At 50.2% G+C, this 24594-nt stretch overlaps 1 long non-coding RNA gene across 3 annotated transcripts in view; it reads left to right on the forward strand.

Moving 5' to 3' along the window:
• Positions 1-13624: 13624 nt before the first annotated feature.
• LOC121819943 (uncharacterized) overlaps positions 13625-24594 on the forward strand; it is a 39857-nt gene continuing 28887 nt past the window's right edge. Inside the window, exons 1-2 of one of the 3 annotated variants that reach the window (XR_006060303.2) lie at positions 13625-13780; positions 15876-16061. This is a non-coding gene — a long non-coding RNA (uncharacterized LOC121819943). Of the gene's footprint in view, positions 13781-15623; positions 15759-15875; positions 16062-24594 lie in introns of those variants that run through there. The other 2 variants (XR_009597074.1, XR_006060299.1) reach the window with 2 other exon arrangements.

Below are 24594 nucleotides of genomic sequence, written 5' to 3' on the forward strand. Positions count from 1 at the left end.
CATGTAGGCTTGTTTAGAATAGCTAAGCCTCTGGAAACCACCTAAATACCCTTCCATGGGAAACTATCCAATAAAGTGGAATCTCATGCAGCTGTTAAAAAGATCACAGGAGAATTAGTAGCACTAACACAGAAAAATTCCAAGGAACAGTGATAACTGGAAACGAAAGGCATGTTGGAGAACATTATGCACAGTGTAAGCTCACGTGTATAAAGAAAGAAAACAAACTAATACATTCATTTGTATTAAAAGATGCCTGGAAAGATTCGTAGAAAGTTTTAACAATGGTTACTTCAAGGGGGAAGTGAGTTTCAGGCTGGGGGAAGCAGGAGAACGTTTACTTCTGGCTCTGTATCTTCTGCACTACATGGATTATTTTACAACACCCATGCCTCACTCCTATAGGAGAATCAAATTCAGAATAACGGGATTTCTGGTGGCTCAGATGGTAAACAGTCTGCCTGTGATGCAGGAGACCTGGGTTCAATCCCTGGGTCAGGAAGATCCCCTGGAGAAGGAAATGGCTACCCACTCCAGTATTCTTGCCTGGAGAATTCCACTGACAGAGGAGCCTGGCGGGCTACAGTCCATGGGGTTGCAGAGTTGAGCATCACTTCACTTCAGTTCACTTCACTTTTCTAGGGAAGAAGGGAAGGGCATGGTGGAGAGGCCGTAAAGGCTCTTTAGCTGTATGTATAATGTTATGTTTCTAAAAGAGATTGAAATGGTTAGAACGGTAAATTCTGTGTTAGTATATTGTACCACAGCAAAAAGAGGGAAAAAATGTGACAATCTGTTATGAACTGATAAAGCTGGATACTAGGATGCTCATTATATAATCCCTCTGCTTTTTCACGTTTTTAAAACATTTCACAACTTTTTTTTTCTAAAAAGATTCACTCAATAAACCAGATAAAATAAAAGGAAAGAAAACCGAAAAAAGCAAAAGGGACGTCTGAGCAGTAAAAGAAACAATCTCAAGGTGCATACCTTTAATAAGCAGCTTGGTGAATTCAATGGCAGTCTCAGCAGAGACGTGCACACTAGCATTTCCTGTTCTGAGCTCAGGACGCTGAGATGTCAGGAGCACAAGAGACATGGCTGGCATTGCTCAGGGAAAGGAAAGTTGCCACTGCGTTGCAGAGACTGAAGAGACTGTCGCAGGTGCAGGCAAGAGCTGGCGAGGACCTGGGCCATGTGAGCTGTCTCCTCTCAACCTACAAAGCAGTGCGGCAGCCCTGCTGTCCTTTCCCAGTTAACCCCCCACTGCCCCTTCGTCCGCTCCTACCCTGGGGATCTGGGCAAACAGCGGCCTCCCCTGAAGGCGGGCACACTCTTCCTTGCCCTCGGCCCCTGCCCACCCTGCAGGGCCTTATTCTGCTGCACCTGCAGTTCTTTGATCCTTTTTGGTTTCCTTTCTTTTGAAAAAATTGACCACAGTGCTGTTCTGACTCTGATGTTTTGAAAACCCTCTTCCTGTGAACTTGAAACGCGGGTGATAAAGGAGTAAAGGGCAGAGGGCTGCGGGTTTCACCAAGGGCCTTTGTTCTGGGCACAAAAGCGATATCTCAGGTAGACAGAGGTGGGGTGAGGGCCTGGAGTCTGACCTTGAGGTTCCAAGGGCTGCGCCAGAGGGGCCTGGACATCCAGGGGCAGGTGGTGCCCAGGGTGCCCTGTGATGTGGTGAGCTCCCTCTTCATTGCTGCCAGTGGGCTGTATGCTCACTCACTCAGTCGTAGCTGACTCTTTACGGCTCCATGGACTGTAGCTCGCTAGGCTCCTCAGTCCGTGGAATTTTCCAGGCAAGAATATTGGAGTGGATTGCCATTGTCCCACCTAGATGACACGTGTCTAAGGGTGCCTGGGAGGATTTCTTCACAGGGAGGTGGACTAGTGCTGCCAAGTTCCGTTCTAGCTGGGCCCATGATTCTGGGCAGGGCTAGGAGGCCTGGCCTTGTTGTCTGTCCCTCCACTGACCTCAGCCATGCAGAGCGCAGACCTGGGCTGTGACAAGCCTGTTGCTCCTTCTCTCCAGAGGGGCTGAGGTGAGACACTGCCTTTCCTACAGCTCCACTGTGTGTGTGTGTGTGTGTGTGTGTGTGTGTGTGTGTGTGCACCCCTCAGGGTCCTGCAGAGAGAGAGAGACTGCTTCTGGGTTCCAGTCCTGGCAGGCCTCCACGACCTGCTGAGCAAGCCTCTCATTGCTGTGGTGTTCAGATGTCCAGGGTTTCTGGGCTGGATGTCCAGGGTGTCTGGCTCCTTAGTGGCCTCGATTTTGTGTTCTCATTGCTGACTCTTAGAAACCAAGTGCTGGCAGCCAGTCAGTGTACTCGGGGCTCCAAGCTGGATCCTTAAATCCATCATTGAATTTCAAATTTGGGACAACATAAACACACTCACTGTCCTTTTTACAGAGCAGGAAACTGAGGCCCAGGAAAGTTGAGGGGCTTGTCCAGAGTTGCTGTCTGGGAAGGGGTGGAGTTGGAACTGGGTCTCCTCTTACTTCCAGGTCTGCTCCTCAACTTCTCCACCCTGCTCCGTGGTGCCCCGGGATGCTCACTTGTGGAATTACTTTGATGGGTACCCTTACCCTCTGCTTTGACCAGTGGGGAGCATTGCCAGCTGATGGGAGGCAGAGAGGAGAGGGAATTAAGGCACTATTCCCACTAATGCTCCCTGCGGGGTTGCCACAGTCTGGCTGCAGCCCTCAACTGAGGCCACAGAGATGCTCAAGCAGCGTCTCCACTCAAAACCATTCTGGTCACCTCCCCAGGCCAGCAGGCCTAGCAGTGGAGTAGATGGCTGCCCTTGGTCCAGGTTCCTGCAATCCTTTCCTACACCCTGCTCTTACCTTTGAAAAGAATCTCTTTACTGAATGCTCCTCTAATGGTCCGACTGAACTCTGCTGCCGGTTTCCTGCTAGGATCTTCCTGATCCATACCATCTGGCCAGCTCATCAGCAAGGACCCCTGGGTCTGTGAGTCATCACAGATGGGGGCCCATGGAGGCTGGAGGTGGGCTTTCTAATTCCTACTCTTCGCTCTGCCTCTGCTCACACCTCGCTCCTCCCCTGACTGCCTGCTTTGCCTCCAGCCCCTACCTGTCATTCTTCCCCTGCCAGATGTCTGGGGGTGTTCAAGTGATGAGAGCAACAGTTAAGCAACTTTCACCCCTACCCTGTCCAACCACGATACATCTGGGAAGTGATGCTCTGAGGTCTTGGACATCACAGGCCAGTCAAAGAGACCCTGGGTCCTTGGGACAAGATGTCTTGGAAGCCAGTGCACAGAGACAGGGTGATTTCATGTTGCTGGAAGAAGCCTCTTCCCTGGGGACTCTTGTTCAGGAAAGCTCACCCACCCACTCACTCAGTTGCAGTGTAGAGGCGCACTCCTCACCAAGCCCACCCCCGAGGGGCCTGAGCGTCACTTCCTCGAGGAGACTCTCCCTAGCCCTTGGCTGAAGCTGGCTGTCCCATGACGTGTTCCCAGCACACCCCATCCCTCCTCGTTCTGTATCTTTCATCGCCCACATCACTTGTCCGTTGGCTACGTCCCCTAGTGCTCCATCCTCTCCCTAAGAGTGTCTGTGCTGCTGACCTCTGTGCCCCTGGCACAATGCAGGGCACACTGTAGGGGCTCAGCAAATTGGTGAATTGAAATGGGAAAGCAGCTCTACAATCCACACCGTGCAGATTACCCCTCTTGCCTCTTGGTAGAAACTGACAGAACAATGACAAGCCATGGCAGACTGAAGAAAACATCAGCCTGAAGAGGCGGGAGGTAGGGCTCTGGTCCTGCTGTGCCTTGGACACCCCGATCAGTCTCTGGGCTTTAGGTTCTTTAGTAAGATGACATAATACTTTCGTTAATGTTTTCGGGGATTCATAACAAATTATTATAAACTTCACAACTTAAAACAGCACGTTTGTTATCTACAGCATCCATGGGTTTGGAGCTGGGTCCTTTACGAGGCTGCAGTCAAGATGCTGGACGGGGGGGCATACGTATACCTGTGGCTGATTCAATGTTGATCTATGGCAGAACCCAGCACAATATTGTAAAGCAAATATCTTGCAATTAAAAATTACAGAAAAAAAAAAAGATGGCAAGCAGGGCTGCATTCATATCTGGAGACTCCAGTGAGGATGGATTCACTTCCAGGCTCACACAGGTTGTTGGCAAAATTCGTCTCCTTATGGTTAAAAAACTGGAATTTTGGTGGCTATTGGCAAGGGCTGCTCTCAGCACTTAAAGGCCACCCACAGTTCCTTGCCATAGGCCCTGCCTGAACAAGGGAGCTTATGTCTTCAGAATCAGTGAGAGAAGAAGTCTCTAGCACCAGCCTGCTGGTGAGACTGGATCTTTGTAACATGTTGTAATCATGGAATGGACATCCAATCCCCTTTGCCAATATTGGTTAGATGGTTATTCCATTGATTGGAAACAAATCCCAGGTCCTGCCCACACTTGAGGGAAGGGGATTACACAAGGGCAGAAACACGAGGATATAGGGATCACCTTAGAATCTGTCTCCTATAACACTAATCTGTCGAAATTCTTGAGTGAGTTAAATGAAAGAAAGCACAAAAGCACTTCATCCAGTGCCTGGCACTTAGTGAAAACTCAGAAAATGCCATAAAAGGCAGCTAGAGGCAGCTGTTTCTTCTTTGGCCAGCTTGGGAATAGCAAATATTGATACATAATTGGCCCCCAGGCCCTACTATGTCCATCAAGCTGCTTCAGCCATTTGTAAAATCGGTTTGGCTCTTGAAGGCATTTGAATTTGCCAAATGGCATTAGATGGTATGATCAATAGGTGTTCTTTTTATTGTAGCCTACAGATCTTGGAAAATCAGTAGTGTATCTTATTAACTTTTCCAGCCTCTGGTGCTTAGCTTGTTGGGCTTAGGATGTTGAATTCAGTCTGAATGTGTCACAAGTGTTGAGCTACAGCACTCAGCAGAATAATTTGGATCTGGAGCTATATAGACCCAGAGGGCACGTGGTGGTGGGTGGGAGGGAGGGAACCAGAATAGGTTGAGTGGCCGAGTCAGGCAGGACAAGGAGCCACCTGTTGGGCCCTGCTATGGGGAGACCCCAGCTCCTGTTGACATGTGTGCCACCTGCCTCCACCCCTAGCTTTCTCCTCTTCTTAGTGTTCAACTCCCCTCCCCACCCATCTCACCCACTCCAAGCAGGATCTCCTTGGGATCTGGGTGTGGTGGGCCTGCCAGTGTTCATGGGGGAAGAAAAGAGGGATTCCTTCAGAGACATGGACTATCTGGGCTGCAAAGAGCCTTAGTTAGAGCCCTGGAGAGGGATCAACAGCCGTGTTCAGGATAAGGGAAGAGAACTCATGTCTATTGAGCACCTACTCCTGCCTCTGGGCTCCACACTATATATTTCATTTCCTCTGTTTTTTCAATCTTCAAGGTAGATAAACAGAAACCCAGAGAAGGAAAGCGGCTTCCTCTGGTCACACAGCCGCTGGGAGGTAGAATTAGAACAGAACCTGGGATCCTGAGCTGCTGGTCCAGGGATTTTTCTCAACAGTGCACGCCCCTGGGGGGGCCTTGGTGTTGTAGCTCACTCCTGGCCCTGGCCCAGTTCTCTCTATAGAGCCCTGGTTCCCACCTTCAATTCTTCTTCCCCTCTACCTCTGCTTCCAGGAATTTCTCTGCTTGGGGTGCTCCAGACTCCTGCTGACTTGGTAGGTGGCACCTTGCTCAACCTCAGCCTGGCACTGGAGCAGCCACGCAGCCCATCCAAGCCAGAGCGCAGACACTCTTTCCAGCAGGGGCAGAAGCAGTTTGAGGCTCACACACCTGGGCACCTGTCGCCCAACTCGGATTTGTAGAAGACAAACCAGCGGGGTCATGTCATCACTTCTGGGCAGCGCCACGGCCCCATGAGCTGGAGTCTCTGCAGAAGGCCCATCTGCAGAGGGTGGAAGGTGGTGGGCAAGGTCCCCTGTCCTGGGGCCGGTTAGACGGGAGGTTCACCCACCCTCCTTAGTAGAAAAGTGGAGGCCAGAAGCCAGAAGCAGCAGCCTGGGGGCCAGGACTGTCAGGGCCTGTGAGAGTCTGAAACACTCCTCGGTCCCTCATCTGGGGTGCTTTAGTTCCCCCTCCACTTTCCCTGAAGGAGTGTGTGGGGGGGGGGATGAATTCCTTAAAGGCAGGTCTTCAGGGTAGGGAGAGAAAGAGCTGGGTTCCAATGTTACTTTTGCACTCAAAATAGGTTTGGGGAGAGCTAGGGGCAGCTGTCCAGGCTGAGAGAAGCTGGCTGTGGCCCTGCAGGGGGAGCTGCCGGGGCATGAGCCAGGGCTGCGCTGGGCGCGCTGGGAGCCGCCGTGAGGGCTCGGACAGGCTGGCACAGCTCCTAAGCCTGGCCTTTTCCGAGAAAACACTCTAGGACCAGTCAGTGACCCAGGGAAGAACGTCCTGAACCTAGTTATACTTCCTTTCAGAAGTTATAGGAGTAGAACCTAGAAAAAGAGAAAGCACACAACACACACACACACACACACACACACACACACACACACCTCTTCCTCACCTACCATGCAATATGGGCTTCACACCTCTCACCTCCCCTGGGCCTGCAGAATCATACGAAGCCCACCTAGTCACACACAACCGTCCACAAACACACTGTGTCACACACCTTGACTGTTAGCAGCACACAGCCACATAGAGTCGCATGCCACCAAAGGCGACCCTGCGTTCACACACCATGACACGCCAGCACGTGAGAACAACACTCAGTTCACAGTGAGACTTGACCACAGGCACTGACGCTCACCCATTCGTCTGCGTGTAATCACATACCTGGACGCTGTGACACGCAGGGATTCTGAATCCGCACGGTCACGCACAGACTCATATCACCTTATACAACCACAGACACACTCAGCCACACTCACAGGCAGGTGAGGACACGCACTCGTAGGCAACTGGGCACAACCACACACCGTCGCCGTCAATCAGAGGAGGGACCCAGCAGGTCCCAGATGTGCTTTAACACAAGCGGCAGGGCGGGGGGCTGGGGCGCCTTGTTCTCTGGAATGGGGGTCGGCGAGGGCCTGGCTGTGACCGAGTCAGGGACAGAGGAGTCCACTCAACCCTCCAGACGGCCCACCTTCTGGTCTTCCCTCGGAGCAGCAGAAACTGGGAAGGAAGTTAGTTATCTTTGCTTCCCGTCCAGCAGAGCATTCCTGGGTCCTGATGCAGTGTCCACAGCCTCCTCCCTCCCTCCCCGCCAGTCCGCTGGGCTTCTGGCAGGAAGCTCGGACCCAGGGGGACTATGGTGAGTCAGCCGGAAAGGGCTCAGGGAATTGGGCTTGCAGTTGCTGAAGCTTCTGAGTGAGAAATGGCTGCCTTTCTTGTGAGGGGCTATCCACTGGCGGTCACTCCTCCAGGGAAGAGAGGGTTACAGCCTTAGGACTTGGTGGCGATGGCATTCTCAGCCAACCCTGTGTGTGAAGCAGCAGATGTAAGGTGCCACGCTCCCCCACAGGCTGCGCTCGGACCTCTGTTGCCTGCCACGGGCTCTGTCTCTGCATGGTCCTCAGCTGGGCTTGGCCCACTGGCAGCGTTACCTGCTCTCCACTGTCTTGGACTCATTCTTTTATTCAACCATTCATGGAGCACCAACCATGCCGAGATGCATGATCTGTGCCTTCCAATGAGGAGGGTGACCTAAAAGATGATTCCAGGTCAGTGTGGGGACAGAGATGTACACAGGCTTTTGTGAAAGCTGCTGGGGCTGGCTGCTTGGAGCCCTTGACCTCCAGCCCCTGCAAAGGAGACCAGGATAGTTGCTAATGGTGGTGTCCTTCCCTTAGGGTGTTCTTGACCTCTGACCTCTCCCAAACAAGGCAGGTAGCACATCGGGATGGCTCTTTCAGGAAAGGCATGAGTGTTCACAAGTGTTAATAATATAGCCCTTTTCATTTTCCCAGGAGTCAGGGAAATACTTTTTCAGATCTGAAGGACAACATTTTAAATACCACATCCAAAGGAAAGTTTTGTAAAACGACTTCCTGCCTCCTGCAACTCAGAAGAGTCCCCACAAGCATTCTCCTTGCTGTCTCAGGGTTATATCACAAACTTCCATTCATACCAGACCAGATATAGCGATCCTTTCTTGGATTCAGAGGAGGTGGTCAAAAATACTCATGGAAGAAACAAACACATACTAATGAGCTCAGACCTCTGGGTGGAAAGATTGGAAAGAAGCAGCAAAATTTCCGAAGACTTCTAGGTATGGGTGTGGGGCTTAGGGGGTGGTGAACACTGCAGGGGTCTTCTCTTGCTCCCTGAACTCTTCTCAAGAGAAGCCTGACTCTTCATGCCCTCCTTTCTTTTTCACTGCAGAGCTCAGCTGCTTCCCCTCCTCTGGGTACCACACTGCATCCTCCCAGCCTTGTCTGAAGACTGCATCCCAGCCTCATCTCATCCCCCATTCCTGGGTGTCCCTGAGCTTAAAGACAAGCATCAACCAAGTTCCTTTTAACCCCTTCTAATCACTCCATGGAAATGAGAACAGCAGAGAAGTTATGAAAGTTCTGGAATCTCACAGAGTTCTTACATCCCAATCGACTCTCCACTTGAAAAAGAGAAAATTCACTCCTGCCTTGTATGTATAATGCAATTTTTAAAACTCCAGATAGATAAAGTACTTAAATATAAAAAAGAAACCACAGACGTCATTAAGAAAACCACGGTTGACGTTTTATTGTGTGTTATTTTAGGGGGAGTGAGACCTTTTAGGCAGAAAACCAGAAAAGCCTGATATACTGAACCACACAAAATTTGTAAAGTTCTGACAACAAAAGCTCTCTATAAAAAGTCAAAACACAAAGGACAAGCTGGGGAAAATATCTGCAACAGATTAAACAAAGGGCTTATATCCCTAATTTACAAAGGGCTTTCACAAATCAACAGCAGAAAGACAACTCAATAAAAAAATGAACAAAGGCCACGAGCAGGTAACCCATAGAAGAAGAATTATAATTAGTTAATAAATGTGTGCAAAGATGTTCACTCTACCTTATAGTTTAAAAAAATCGGATTAACTCTTTGTGCGTTAGTCGCTCAGTCATGTCTGACTCTTTGCGACCCCATGGACTGTAGCCTGTGAGGTTCCTCTGTCCATGGAATTCTCCAGGCAAGAATACTGGGGGTAGCCATTTCTTTCTCCAAGGAATCTTCCTTACCCAGGGATCGAACCCAGATCTCCTGCATCTCAGGCAGATTCTTATCCACTGAGCCACCAGGGAAGACCCACTGGTATAGCCAACATTAGAAAGATGGGTAACATTTAGTATGTATGAGATGGCTGGATGACATCACCGACTCAATGGACATGAGTTTGGTTGATCTCCGGGAGTTGGTGATGGACAGGGAGGCCTGGTGTGCTGTGATTCATGGGGTCGCAAAGAGTCAGACACGACTGAGCAACTGAACTGAACTGAACTGAACTGAACACTATCAAGAAGAGGGTTGACGGACCTTTTCATAGACAGTATTGTTGGAAGGAGAAATGGGTAAAACCTTTGTGGAGGGTAATTTAGCAATGTCTATTAAAGTTTGAATATGCAAGCCCTTGGTCCCAACAGTTCTATTTCTAGGACTTTATCCTCACATTCAGGCATATGCTCACATATGAGGATGCTTATGGTGCATTTTAGGGGAAGTGGTATGACTTTGCTCCTCATACACTTGTGCTTGTGCTCTACCCCCTTGGGATTCACACCAGGTTGTGGGTTTTATACAGTCCAGAAAACCCACTTGCTTCTCCCTGAGTAGGACCACTTTGAACCCATTCATCCTTAGAGATATTCATGAACCCCTGTTGGTTGCCTCCTCAGTTGGTACTCTCCTGTTTCCCCTTTCCCAACATCCTAATTTTTATTAGAAAAATCCCTCTGACTTCGGGAAAACCACCTGCTTCTATAACCTCAGAGGGTTAAACTCTCTGGAAACACATGACCCAGACTAGATCTGTCAGGACACTCCATCTTCCCATCACTGGGACCGGTACAGTGGTAAGCACATGACCTAACCTGGTCCAGTCAAGGTGCATCTCTGGAGTTTTACTGTACAGAGGCTAGGACAGAGACATTTCTTTTCCTGTGAGTAGTGTCATGAGTGAATGTGGGCCCTGAACGAAGTTTTTTCACTATAAGGGGAAAAAGTGATTCTGTGGACAAAGCTAACCTACAGAGCAGGACTGAGTCCAGAGAATCACAGGAAAACAGAACCAGAGCCTGAGGCTATTGAGAGCCTCTGAATCAAACCACCCCTGAATCCCACTTAGCCCCTCGGTGTTTCTGACACAGGAAGCAATACTTTCTCACTATTGTCTAAGCCAGATGGAGAGGAGATGTTTGTGTGCTCACAGTGGAAGCTCCCACAAACACAGAGCCCCTTTCCTCTCTGACAATCTGGTTCTTTGTCTCTGTGATACTCAGTCCTGGAAAACAAGGGTCGATTAATTCTTCCTAGGAGCTAGGGAAGCCCCAGATTTTTTCACCGAAGGCTTGATTACTTTGAGGTGTGTTGGGGCGGTGTGTGAAGGAAAGAGAAAAATGCCTCCCCATCATTGCGAGCCTCCTGTAGCAATGTTGGCAAGTCAGCTATTAATATCTCACTGAACGATCTCGCCACATTTATTTCAACTGGAAAATTAAAAACAATCCAAATGCCCACAAATAGGGTAACTACTCATGGTCCTTTGTCAGCAGCCTTTAGAAATAGAGAGGAAATGCTACATGGACTGCCATGAAAGACACCCCAAATATTTCATTTATTGAAAAAAAAACCAGAATGAAGAATAGGATGAGTAGTATAATCCCACTTTTGCTTTCTAAAATTATACGTATATGCTTCTATCTGAATAGAAAAAGTTCTAGAAAGAAGATCACTTTACACAGCAATTTTTTTCTTTTAAATCTCCAGAAGCTGGCATTCTGAAGGATTAGCGTTTTCTATTTTTTTTCATGTCGTTATTGAATTCTTACGATCCTGGCATCTGGTCTATAGTTCCCTGTTTCCTTTTGTGGTAACTAGAGGCCTCAAGGGAGCTGTCATTGCCTGGGTGTGCAGTCCAACTCCCCCATTCCTCCCAGAAACTCCAAGCCTGGCCTGTCAGCAGATCTATACAAAGCACCCCCAGGATGGACAGGGCTTCAGATCAGTGAGTGCTGAGTTTTCAGTTGTTCTTACCCTGGTGTTTGGTGCCAGGGAGACAGTGATAGGGCGGCACGCCAGGGCTGAGGGCGACCTGCTATCTGATTTGGTTGGTGGAAGACACTGGCTTGGATACTAGGCTGAATGTGTGTGGTTTAGTCACTAAGTCATGTCTGACTCTTACAAGCCCATGGACTGCAGCCTACCAGGCTCCTCTGTCCAGGGGACTCTCCAGGCAAGAGTACTCCTTTTCCAGGGGATCTTCCCAACCCAAGGATCGATCCCGCGTCTCCTGCCTTGTAGGCAGATTCTTTACCAACTGAGTCACCAGGGAAGCCCAGTGGCTGGATGATGACCCTCCAAGATATCAGATCTTCATTCCTTGAAATCTATAAACATTACCTTATATGGAAAAAAGTTCTTAGCGGATGTAAGATTCAGTTAAGGGTTCTGAGATGGAGGGACGCTTTTCTGGATTATTCAGGTAGGTTCTGAGTGCAATAACAAGAGAGGCAGAGGGAAATTTGACGCAGATAGAAAAGGAGAAGGCAATGCGACCGTGGAGGCAGAGGCTGGAGTGAGGCAGCCATAAGCCAAGGAAAGTCAGCAGCGCGAGAAGCTGTAGGAGGCCAGGCACAGGCTCTTCCTTAGAGCCTCTGGAGGGAGCATGGCCCAGGGGAAACCTTGATTTGGGCCCAGGGATACTGATTTTGGAACTTCTGACCTCCAGGGCTATAAGATAATAGATTTCTGTTGTTTTAAGCCACCAAGTTCATGACAGTTTGTTACAGCAGCCGCAGGAAACTAACATAACTTTTGAAAGAGAGGCGTAACTGTAATTGTACCAAGCGCTCTTCCCTGCGGACCTGCCTGCCTCACTAGACACTGCTCAGGCTGAAAAGCGTAGGCGATTACTTTCTCTAGACACCTTTGAGAGAGTTCCAGAAGCATCTGAAGAGCTCTGGCACTCCTGACGAGGGGTTGTGGGGGGTTTGTGGAGCCCACCCTTGGCTCTCCACTAGGCCTCAGCTGAGGTGGGAGGCCAGAGGGGTTGCCTAGCAACCCTAGAAGCGCAGCAAGGCTCCCCACTGTGCCCCGGTTTCTAGTCGGAGCCCCTCCGTGTCTGTATTGTTAGAGTGCAGAGGCTATTAAAGAAATAACAAACATCAACCCTCTGCTCAAAATAACTTCCCACATTCTAAAAATGGAATTGTGCCCAGTAGTAACATTTCTCACTCCTACAATAGTAAAATTTCTCACCCCCTCGTGCTCTGTGGGTTTGTGACTGGCCCAGGAAGGAACTGCTATTAATGGCAATTTCCACCTGATGCAACCCCTTGATGACCCACTCGCCCATGGAGGGTGACAGTCCCTTGCATCCATTGCATAACAGGCCTTTTCCCTTCCTCCCATGGAAACTCTTCAAGGGTATTATGGTTTTGCTTGCTTTAATATCCATAGTCTCTCTTGGGACATAAAATAATAAGTTAATAGTAATAATAAATCAACTGCTTTACAATGTGCCTTACAATGTGCCAGGCATCATCTTAAGCACCTTATGCATATTAACTTATCTACTTCTTGTGAGGATCCTATGTGGTAAGTACTGCATTATTGGTCTCAATTTTTAAAAAAATGTTCTCATTTTATAGATGGGAAACCTAAGGCATACAGAGGTTAAGAAGTTGCCCAAGGCCACACAGCTCTCAGGTAGCTGAGCTGAGGTTTGAGCCCAGGATGAAAGGCTCTAGGCTATGTATTCTCCCCTCCTACTGTATGTTGCTGGCTGGAGCAGCAGTGGGGCGGCTAATCTGACCAGTGACCAAGTCCTTATCTCTGTGTAAAGTGAGCTGTCTCGAGCAGGACCTGGCCTAAGACTTGGGCCTCACCAGCAGAGGAGCCATCCAGCTTTCTCATGGTTGGGGCCACGATGGTGCATAGAGGTCAAGGCCCAGCACACTCTTCCCCTTGGTGCCATCCATCTTCTCTTCCTGCTGGGGGTTTTGCAAAGGTGGTGGCTTTGAGCAGAGTGGGCGAAGAGGACCAGTGCCCACACCAGTTGCATCAGTGCAGGGCCAGCCTGGCTTGTTGAGATGAACAGAACCTAGACCTTGGGTGAGGAGACCTGGTCCCCAGTCCTGGTTCTCCCAGGTTTGAGATGAGGCATTATTCTCTCTGCATCCCAGACTTCCCCTCTCTAAGCCAAGGGATTAGATGTGCTTTGATATGGGAAAGCCCCTCATAAATGCATAACTGCTCTACAAATCCAAGTTGGTTTCCTGAGTTTCCTGAGAGAGAGAGCAAACCCTAAACGGCAAAATCCAACCCTCATGTTCTGGAACTTGTGTGTTATCACTCCTCACTTAGACTCTGTTCCCTTACTAGCTAAATAGAGGTTAAAGATTACCCATCTCAGAGTTGTTGCCTGTCTTAAAGAGACAGGGCACCAGGTGCTGGGAAGGATGGAGCCCCGCTCCCTGGGACCCACCAGAGAGGGACTCCTGTTCAGTTGGATTCAGAGAGGCTGGGATCCTTGGGAGATGAGAGGAAATCAGCTGAAGAGGTCAATCACAAACTGATCAGGTCTGGCTTTTTTTTTTTTTTTTCGCCCAGCAAAAATAGCACATAAGAAGACTTCTGAGTACCTCGGGTGGGAGAAGATGGGTCCCCCTCTTTAGCTCTCACCTTAAAGTGCCTACAGGGCTTCCCAGGTGGCTCAGTGGTAAAGAATCTGCCTGCCAATGCAGATGTGGGTTCAATCCCTGGGTCAGGAAGATCCCCCTGGAGGAGGAAATGGCAGCCTACTTCAGTATTCTTGCCTTGAAAATCCCATGGACAGAGGAGCCTGGCAGGCTACAGTTCATGGGGTCGCAAAGAGTCGGACACGCCTGAGCAACTGAGGCTGCCTGCACGACACATGGAGCCAGTCCTCCCTACTGTCTTAGTCAGGGCTGCTTCACACACTGGGAACTGCCTGGGCCCAGCAGGCTGATGAGTGGCCCTTTGAAGAATCTGGACCAGAGGCTTTGGCTGTCTCTGGGGGGCAGCACTCTCTCTGTCCCCCATCCAGGTGTTGGCAGAGCCTAAGTGGGTATGTCTTGAGGGGAACTTGCCAGAGCTCCAAGTCCAGCCCTGGCAGGCCTGCTGCCTCCTGTCCTCTGTCTTGGGGGTCCCTGGACTCCTCTCTCCCCAGAGAGGGTCAGGGCAGAGGGAGGCAGTATTCCTGTTGGGCCCATAGAGGAGGCTGAGGGCTGAGTGTACCCTGGCCGGCAGCCCAGGAAGCCTGAGTATGTAATTAAAAGATTGTATCTTCTTGGATCTGTCTCCAGGAACAAGGGCTCCCAGTGTTGTCCCTGTCCTGTGACCTTCGTCTAGGCATAGACCTGCTGCCTGGCTCTGATGTGTCCCTTTAGGCTAGGTGGGCAGATCCATTTCAGCTGGTTCTGTGCACAGAGAGGACAGACTCCCCTTCTCTCCTTCAGACCACCTAATAGCTGGCCCTCAGGGGGATGGACATGCCTCCCATCCATTTGGTAAAGCCTTTGCTGTTTGTATTAATAAATCACGGCCACATCCATACTGGCAGGATATCTACACAGAGCCACCTAGCTAGTCAGAGGAGAGCCGAGCCTCAGGTGTAACTCTGATGGGTGTTGCACCCTGACTCCCCTGCCGGGAGGACCATGGGCCTTAAGGGTGAGGAGGGTGCAGGAGAAGAATCCTCTCCCCCGGCACTAGACAATGGCTTTGAGGAACCCACATGGTCATGGAACACTTTGGCCTTTGCTTGTAAAACCATGAGAGATCAAGTCATCATGATCATGGCAGCTCCAAACCATCCCACTTGCCAGCAGGAAGTGAGGCTGGTAAATGTGCCCAGTAGGGAAAAGAGGCCAGCTTCTGGGACACCAAGTGGAGGGAAGACAGGATAGAGAGTGGGGGAAGGTCAAGGGCTAGGAGCCTGGGTACCAGGGCAGTGGGGAGAGCCTTTAAGGGGATGAGCTGGGGGCTGCCATGTGGCCGTCTTTCATCTCTGTGGCTGGTCAGGAGCTAGGGTTGGCGTGTGCTTCTTGGGCCTGATGGCCTCGGCACAGAGGCCGAGTGGGGTTGTGAGTGGCGTGTGGAGAACAGTTAGGAGGTGTCAGTCAGAGTGATGTCCACACACTTCATGGAAGAATTCCAAGCAGCTGGGACCAAAGCACAGCCTGCCGTCGTCAGGGCCTGGGCCGGGCCAATCACCTTCGCCTCAGTAGGAGTGCTAGTTTGGTGGGACAGTTGAGCAGGCGCAGAGAGCAGTGAGCGCGGCTGCGGAGGCCCCTAGTCCTGTGGATGAGTCAGTCGCCTGGGTCCCGTGCCAGCACCAGTGGCTTCCTGGGATTGGGACGAGGATTCAAGGAAGGGTGGGGGTGTGAGGGGGCTGGGAGTTGGGGAAGTGCGGCAGGAGCCGGTTCAGGGAGGCTGTGGCTTGAGATGCTCTAGGCCAGCCTGGGCTCTGCCTCTACTTACAATAAGAAGGCACAGCTTCAGAAGCCTGTCTGTGCACAGAGGCTGGGCAACCCAGGTTAACCCCTCCAGTGCCAACTTTGTTACGCCCTGCCCCCCTGCCCCTGGCCCAAACCTCCAGGGGTGCCTCAAAGCAGGACTGGGAGGTCAAGCCTTCATTTCCTTTCTCTCTCAGGTCAACAGAACATTGGCTTCTGGTTCTCCCAGCCTGAGAATCCTGGAGCTACTCTTCATCTTGACTCCGTGGCCGGGAGCCAGCACCTTCCTCTACACCTGCCCTCTCCGATAGACTCCGTCTCTGCCAAGTGGCTCTGCAAAGAGGTTAAATAAGCAACCACGATCAGCTGGCTTTCCCAGAAAGGTAGCTGAAGGCCTGGGCTCCATCCGAGGAATGGATTTTAATGGTAGAATCCTGCAATTGTTGCAGGTTGGGGCTGTCAGGTTGGGGTTGGGGTTGTCTTTATTAAACGTGGGCCTCCAAAGGTCAGGGTCCCTGATTCAGGCTCGGTTGCTCCCTTGGCCCCATCTGAAAGTGGGAGGGAGGCCTGATAGACCTTTCCTGGGGAGTCCCCTTTGCCTTTCTGGAGGTGGGGGCCATGGATAGGGGTGAGAGAGAAGGTGGCTTTAGGGAGATTCCATGGTCAGTGGAAAAAAAACACCGAGGTAGGAAAGATGACTGCATGAGATGTCTGTTTCCTGAGTAAAGCAAGGAGGAGTGGGTGGAGCTGAGGAGTTGCTGAGTAATGTCCTCCCGGGGGAGGGCCAGAAATGAGGAGGACGTGTGACCCTTGGGTGGCTCAAGGGCCAGTGAACTCACTCTTTCTCCTGGCCTCTGCTTCTCCATTCTCTCAAACGACTGGGTGCCCTCCTGATGCAAGCCCCTCTTACAGACACATGATCAGACTCCCTGGACAGCCAACCTTCCTTCCTCCCCTCCTTCTCTCCCTACTTTCTTCCTTCCACCAGCAGCCACTGGGAAGAACAAAGAGCAGGGCTTCTGTGCTGGTGGGGGAAGTGGAGGGCACAGATACACAGATGGGTGACTCTCTCACGGTGGGCTAACATCAGAGCCTGCAGAGGTCCAGGGACAGAGAGATGGGGGGGTCCTGCAGAGAGGGGGTGGTTCTGCTCAGTCATGGTGGGAGGGCTTCACAGAGGAGGTGACATTTCCTGAAAAAAGGGTGGTGCCTGGTTTCAAGGAGCAAATGGGAAAGAACCTTCTGGGCAAAGGGCAGGGGCCCACTTAGGTGAGGGTAACTAAAGGAGGCACAAGGAGGGAATGTTTGCAGGGTGATGAATGCCAGGATGTGAATAACAGGAGTGATTGCTTTAGGTGAGGAGGGAGGCACCACCTATCACAACCTGTCATCTGGACTTGATGTCAGGTGAAGAGTGAGCAAGAATCTTGGTTTAATGTAGAGTGTGAGGACCAGAATATGACAGGCCTGAGTTATGATCCAAGTTTTATTGCTTAGCTGCTAAGTTTGGGCTGGGCACTTAATATGCCCGAGCCTCAGTTTCCTCATCTGTACAATGGGATCACTGTGACTGTGGGGTTTCTGTAAAAATCAGCTGTGACTGTGCTTTGCAAGCTGTCAATAGCTCTGCAAACTTGAGGCCTTCTTGGGGTAGCACCTCAGCAGCAGCCCATTTCTGCATTGATCTTTTTGGGTGCCATTTCCTGGGGAGTGGTCATAGATGGCTGCTCTCACCCAGGCTGGCTAGTGTTCAGGTAGAGGATGATGTTTTTGACTTTTACCATACTGTCCATGGGGTCAGTTTGTTTGGGATCAGCTGTTGCCTGCCCAGAATCTCAGGGGCCTGCTGTGAAGAGCTTGAGGGCCAGGAGACCAGAAGTCTGAATGTAGACTTGGAGGACATTCTAGGTCTACTTCTGGTCTTTGGGTCATGAGGGCTGGGACAGTGAGGCATGAGAAGGCAGGGCCAGTGTAGGGTAGGGCAGGGCAGGACAGCAGAACAGGGACCCTGTGGCAATGGGGCAGCAAGTGAGTGAAGCTAGGAATGGGTTAGAGACATAGGGGAACTGTGGGGCTATGGAGGAAAGGGTAAAGTGAGAGACAGACGGGAGGGGCGGACAGAGCTCTGCCCCTCCCTTGCCCCTCCCCCACCCGCTCCCACCCTAGTCTCAGCATCCTCAGCTCTGGGGCTGCCTCTGATGGGGAGGAAGGAAAGGGCCTGTTCATGCTTCTTGTGCCGCCTGCCCCATGCTGTACTGTGGTAGCGATTCAGTTCCCCATAAATCCGATGGGTCCCTCTCCATCAGCCTGGGTAGTAGCCCCAGCGATCTGTGACTCAGTAGTTCTTTGCCATCTGGTGGGGCTCCAGCTGGCTACAGGGCTCAGGTCCCCCTAGGGCTGAAACATTGCCTAGAACCAGGTGGTCCTCAGCACCAGGACTGGCTCCGGCTCCCCCTCTAAGCCCCTCGTCTGCGCCGGTGGCCCTTGAGGTCCCTCAGTCAGCCATGCAGTAGTGCCGGGACAGGGCCGTGCCCGGTGACTCAATCTGGCCCTGTTTGCACTGAGTAGGTGCCATAAATATTTGTTGAATGGAATTCTTGCCTCTGGTTGGGATTTTCCACTGCAGCCACATAGCTGTTCCCAGCTCTGTTGTGGGCCTAACCCACTTCTGCGTCTGCCTGCACACACGCTGTTCCTTTGCTTTCCTGCCATGCTCTGTCCCTCCTCAGACACCCCTTCAGGTTGCTCCCCCAAACCTCCATCTCCCAGAGGTCCTCTCCTTCCCTCCAGCCCCAGCCTCCCCTTGGTCTCGTGTCTGTCCAGGAGCTCTGACAGCAGGGCCTGCAGGTACTTAGAGGTCTCTACTTTCTGCTCCTACATCGTTGTCCCTCTTCCATGCGTGCCCCGGTGGTGCAGCCAGGCTGGGGCAGAATCTATCATGGAGTTTTGCAAGGAAGTGCCCATATGTGATAGAAACGCAGAGGGCCAGTGTCAGGCTGAGATATAGGACAAAGTCTTTGGTCTGGGGAGACAGAGATTTGGTCTGGGGAGAAAAAGTTTCCCTCATAGGCCAGGTGACCACACACCTTGGTTGCCCAGGGCAGGTGTGGCTCAGGGCTGTCTCCCTGGACTAATTATTTAACAGCACTATAGGTCCTTCAGCCACCCTAAGCAGAGGGGCTGCCATGGGGCTCAGCGCATGGGAACTGAGCCCCTGTCATGTTTCCAGGGTCCAGCAGGTTCACTCCTCTTCCCTCTGAAAGACCAGGCTGCGCCTTCAGCCTCACCACCCAGGAAGCATCACTCTTCTGACTGAACTAGGGTTTCCAGATGGAGGTGGGCTCGTGCGGCACACAGTGACAGGACAGGCCATGGTGTAACTGCAGTGTGAATTGAAAGGGAGTGTGTGACAAGTGTATGAGCGTCAAAGAAGGTCAGGTAAGAAAGGAAGAGAACTTTGCAAGACCTGAAGTTCCTGTATTCATAGTGACATGTACTTAGTGATATTACTAAGCAGCACTGTGACAGCGAGGATATTATTACTTCCATTTCATAGACACAGAACTGAAGCACAGACAGGTTAAGTGATTTATCAGAGGTCACACAGCTAGTAAGCCAGGCTTCAAACACCAGAGCTATGTTTTTATCTACTATAATGCCTCATATCTGGTGCTCAGTAACATCTACCAGAGGGTTTTGTGAAGGCAAAATAAGGCCAAATGTATGTTTGCTTTGTAAACTTGAGTTTTACAAGCATTAATGAACTAGAGAGTATTTTTGAAGTAGCTAACTATAGAGTAGAAAGAAAAAGTGTTTGCAACTGCTACTGCTGCTGCTAAGTCGCTTTAGTCATGTCCGACTCTTCTCGACCCCGTGGACTGCAGCCCACCAGGTTTCCCCATCCCTGGGATTTTCCAGGCAAGAACACTGGAGTGGGTTACCATTTCCTTCTCCCTACTCTTGCCTGGAAAATCCCATGGATGGAGGAGCCTGGTGGGCTGCAGTCCACGGGGTTGCGAAGATTCGGAGACGACTGAGCAAATTCACTTTCACTTTTCACTTTTTACTTTCATGCATTTGGAGAAGGAAGTGGCAACCCACTCCAGTGTTCTTGCCTGGAGAATCCCAGGGACGGGGGAGCCTGGTGGGCTGCCATCTATGGGGTCGCACAGAGTCAGACACGACTAAAGCAACTTAGCAGCAGCAGTAGCAGTTGCAAACACTTTTTCTTTCTACTCTATAGTTAGCTACTTCAAAAATACTCTCTAGTTCATTAATGCTTGTAAAACTCAAGTTTACAAAGCAAACATACATTTGGCCTTATTTTGCCTTCACAAAATCCTCTGGTAGATGTTACTGAGCACCAGATACGAGGCATTATACTTCTCCCAAATGCATTGACTCAAAACTAACCATATGATTTTCCCCCCTTCTTTCTCTCCTTTCCAGATGAATATTATAATAGAATTGCTTTGATGGTCAATTTTAGTCACTTATTTTTGTGATTCGTATCACAATTAAATCCAATTGACTTTTCCTCTAAAGGCTGTCTTACCTGGGGGTTTCCCCAATGGCACAGACATAAGGAATCTGCCTGTGATGCAGGAGCCGTAAGGAGATGTGGGTTCGCTCCCTGGGCCAAGAAGATCCCCTGGAGAAGGGAAAGGCTCCAGTATTCTTGTCTGGAGAATCCCAAGGACAGAGGAGCCTAGCAGGCTACAGTCCATAGGGTTGCAAAGAGTCAGATATGACTGGGGAGACAGCGTACACGCATGCATGTCTCTTAGCTGGAGCACCCCTTACCATTTTCTAGGTGTTATCCATAGCCAAGTCATGCTCACATTGTAGCTAACTTAGAACAGCAGCTTCCTGGCCAGCATTCTGCTTCTGGCCACTCTTGTCTCACATCCATATCCATCCTTCCCATAGCTGCCTGAATATTCAACATGGTTTTCACCATTCCCCCCAAGGGCCTACATTATAGCCAAAGAGATAAGGCAGGCATAGAATAAGGCAGGAAATAGAAAGTAGGATAATGAAAAGAGAATTGGCCAGTTTTTCATTATTCACTGAGGATATAATTGCAAACCTAGAAAACGTGAGAGCATTCACTGAAAGGCAAATATTTTATGTGGCTCAAAAATAACAGTTGAGTACTTCCCTTGTGGTCCAGTGGTCAAGAATCCATCTGCCAATGCAGGGGACATGGTTTGATCCCTGGTCCCGGAAGTTTCCACTTGCGGCAGAGCAGCTCAGCCTGGTGGGTCACAATTACTGAGCCCACCCTCTAGCGCCCACAGTGACAACTACTGAGCCAGTGCATGCCTTAGAGCCTGTGCGCCCCAACAAGAGAAGCCACCGCAATGAGAGGCCCACACACCACAACCAGAGAAAGTCCACGAGCAGCAACAAAGACCCAGAGCAGCCAAAATTAAATAAAATAACAGTTGACACTTATGTAGAGCGTACCCCATACCAGGCCCCCTTCTAAGTGCCCTACTTGTGCTGCCTTGGAAGGGAACTGGTGTCCTCATTTTGTTGACAAGGAATCTAAGTCCAGGGACGTTCAGTGGTTTGCCCCAAACCCAGGTGGTTTGGTCCCTGGGTCTGCTTTCTTGGCTACTCTGCCATTAACAGCTTTCCTATGTACCAGCGATTACTTCATTCAAGATATATTAGGAGGGTAAGATACATAGTAGCCATCAGAGGAACTGGCATTTCCAACTTTGGCACCTCACTTTGTCATCTGAGTCCCATAGCAGCTGAGCTTGTGCCCAGAGTCTCACACAGCCTCTCACAATATAGTCACCAGCTTCTGGCCCTTATTCCACTAACACCAGGGCCCCACTCTCAGCCCAGGGAGCAAAAGAGGAGGAAAACTTCCATAGCCATTCATCAGTCCTGTCCCTTTATTAGTGAGAATACAATTGTCCACAGCAGCTTGGTTTGCAAAGTTGCAACTCTGCCTTCAGTAGACAAGTCAGAGTCTTCTCGAAATCATAGCTCCATTTCAGGAGAGGGCCCTTGGAACATAATGCGACCATTTGGAGAGTTCTTGAACAAAACAATGGAGTGCTCTAGATTAATATTACAGCCTTCCCTTTTAAAAAACTTATTTATTTTTAACTGAATGATAATTGCTTTACAGTACTGTGTTGGTTTCTACCAAACATCAGCATGAATCAGCCATAGACTTACCATGTCCCCCACCACGTGAACATCCCTCCCACTTTCTTCCACTTCTTATTAGACAGCAACGCCTTGAAGCTATTCTGGCAGGGCCCCTGAGAGCAGCAGTGACCTCTCAGTATCTCAAGACCCAGGGAGACATTGGTCACACCATCTTGGTTTGCTACTAAAGCGCATGTATTATGGTTTCCCTCACCCACTTGGGAATTGCTCCAGGGCTGAGACAATATCTCCTCCCCACTTGAATCATTTCTGAATTGTTGTTCAGTTGCTCAGTCATGTACGACTCTTTGCGATCCCATGGACTGCAGCGTGCCAGGCTTCCCTGTCCATCACCATCTTTCAGAGCTTGCTCAAACTCACATCCATTGAGTTGGTGATGCCCTCCCACCATCTTGTTCTCTGTCGTCCCCTTCTGCTCCTGCCTTCAATCTTTCCCAACATGAGGGTCTTTTCCACTGAATTAGCTCCTTGCATCTGGTGGCCAAAGTATTGGAGCTTCAGCTTCAGCATCAGTCCTTCCAATGAATATTCAGGGTTGATTTCCTTTAGGATTTACTGGTTTGATCTTGCAGTCCAAGGGACTCTCAAGAGTCTTTTCCAGCACCACAATTCAAAAACATCAGTTCTTCGACACTCAGTCTTCTTTATGGTCCAATTCTCACATCGATACATAACTACCGGAAAAACCATAGCTTTGACTAGATGGACCTTTGTCGGCAAAGTATGTCTTTGCTTTTGAATATGCTGTTTAGGTTGGTCATAGCTTTTCTTCCAAGGAGCAAGTGTCTTTTAATTTCATGGCTGCAGTCACCATCTGGAGTGATTTTGGAGCCCAAGAAAATAAAGTCTGTCACTGTTTCCATGGTTTCCCCATCTATTTGCCATGAAGTGATGGGACTGGATGCCATGATCTTCATTTTTTGAATGCTGAATTTTAAGCCAACTTTTCCACTTTTGCTTTCCTCAAGAGGCTCTCTAATTCCTCTTCATTTTCTGCCATGAGGGTGGTGTCATTGGCATATCTGAGGTCATTAATATTTCTCCCAGCAATCTTGATTCCAGCTTGTGCTTCATCCAATCTGGCATTTTGCATGATTTACTCTGTATAAGTTACATAAGCAGGGTGACAATATAGAGCCTTGAGGTATTCCTTTCCCAATTTGGAACTAGTCCATTATTCCGTGTCCAGTTCTAACTGTTGCTTCTTGACTTACATGCAGGTTTCTCAGGAGAGAGGTAAGGTGGTCTGGTATTCCCATCTCTTTAAGAATTTTCCACTGTTTGTTGTGATGCACACAGTCAAAGGCTTTAGCCTAGTCAATGAAGCGGAAGTAGTTGTTTTTCTGGAATTCTCTTGCTTTGTCTATGATCCAACAGATGTTGAATGCTACTGAGAAGTACAGGATGCTAAAAGGCTGATTGACTAAGCTATGGTCCATGATGCTCCCTCTGGAAAAAGTGGGAGGAAACAATATTTATCAAGCACCTTTTATATGTGCCCAGCATGTTAGGTGCTGTCACATGTCACCTGATTTAATCTCCATAGTAACCTTCTGGACTAAGCGTCATCAGGATCATTATAGATGTAAGGAAACTGAGGTTCAAAGGGGTTGAAGAACTTTGAGTAAATAGCGTGACTGGGGATTGAATGCCAGCCTGTTGGCTACTAAGCCCAATCTTTCCATTGTGTTATGAAAGCTTCATCATAATACCCATTCTTTGTGGTCTTGCTGAAGAGATGTAAAGTTAGAGGGGGTGTGAGTTAAGTATCTCCTCAAAAATCTCAGAAAGGCAGTCACGGTGGGACACTCTCCCATAGGGTGAGAAAATTTCAAGGCAGTGGGACTCTGGGAGGGGGAGGAGTGGGACTTCTAAGGACTGGTGACTTCCTTTGGGATGTCACCAGCGGCACTAGCAGGAGGCTGCCGGAAGCCTCATCAGATACAGCTTGTGCAGAATGCTGCCTGGGTGGTGGGAGTCCAGCAGGCCTGCCCTCTGCCTGCAAGCTCTCACCTCCTCTGCTCTGAGCCTGTCCATAGGATGGGATGGCCCCACTGGGAGACTCAGACCAGCGGCTTTCCCAGCCCAGGGTCTCTGCCGCTTCTAAGACTGAACCCACAGCTTCTCTCCCTGGGGCCTAATTAAATGCCAGGATGCTGATAGAGTAAACAGGAAGGAGGGAGTTTGGATTTAGTCTCTGAGGCCAGGCCTGAGGGTCAGCCTGTCCTCCAGGAGGAAGGGGAGATGGTAGGGACTCTCTGTTGCTGCCAGCTCCCCTCCACCCCCAGCTGGCGCTCTGCTTCTTGTGCAGTTCCCTGCGGCTTTTTCAAGGGCGGGGGTATGGCTGGAGTGGGACTGGGTGAGAAAAGAGGGGCTCGCAGTGGTCCTGGAGGCAGGAGCCCCCGAAAGGCAGGGCCGAAGCGCCAGGGCAGATTATCCTGAGTTCTTACCACGGGCCTGGACAGCCATGGCACTTCGCGTGCAGCAGTTCTCAGAACACTCACAGTCTTCTAAGAGCCAGCTCCACGTACTGTCCCTGTCGTACTGATGAAGGCCGAGGCTTCGCAGAGGCTGGAGCCAGATCTGTGTGCCTCCCAAGCCAGTGAGCTTGCCCACTATGGGAGTGGGGTGGGGCTGTGAGGAGAGAGAACAAGAGAGCCCAGGAAACCGAAGCCTGGCAGGCTGGCCGAGAGTCGAGACCATCATAGTCCTGGGTTCTACGTT

The sequence above is a fragment of the Ovis aries genome, chromosome 1 (genome assembly GCF_016772045.2).
Source record: "Ovis aries strain OAR_USU_Benz2616 breed Rambouillet chromosome 1, ARS-UI_Ramb_v3.0, whole genome shotgun sequence".
In the NCBI taxonomy this organism is placed as follows: Eukaryota; Metazoa; Chordata; class Mammalia; order Artiodactyla; family Bovidae; genus Ovis; species Ovis aries.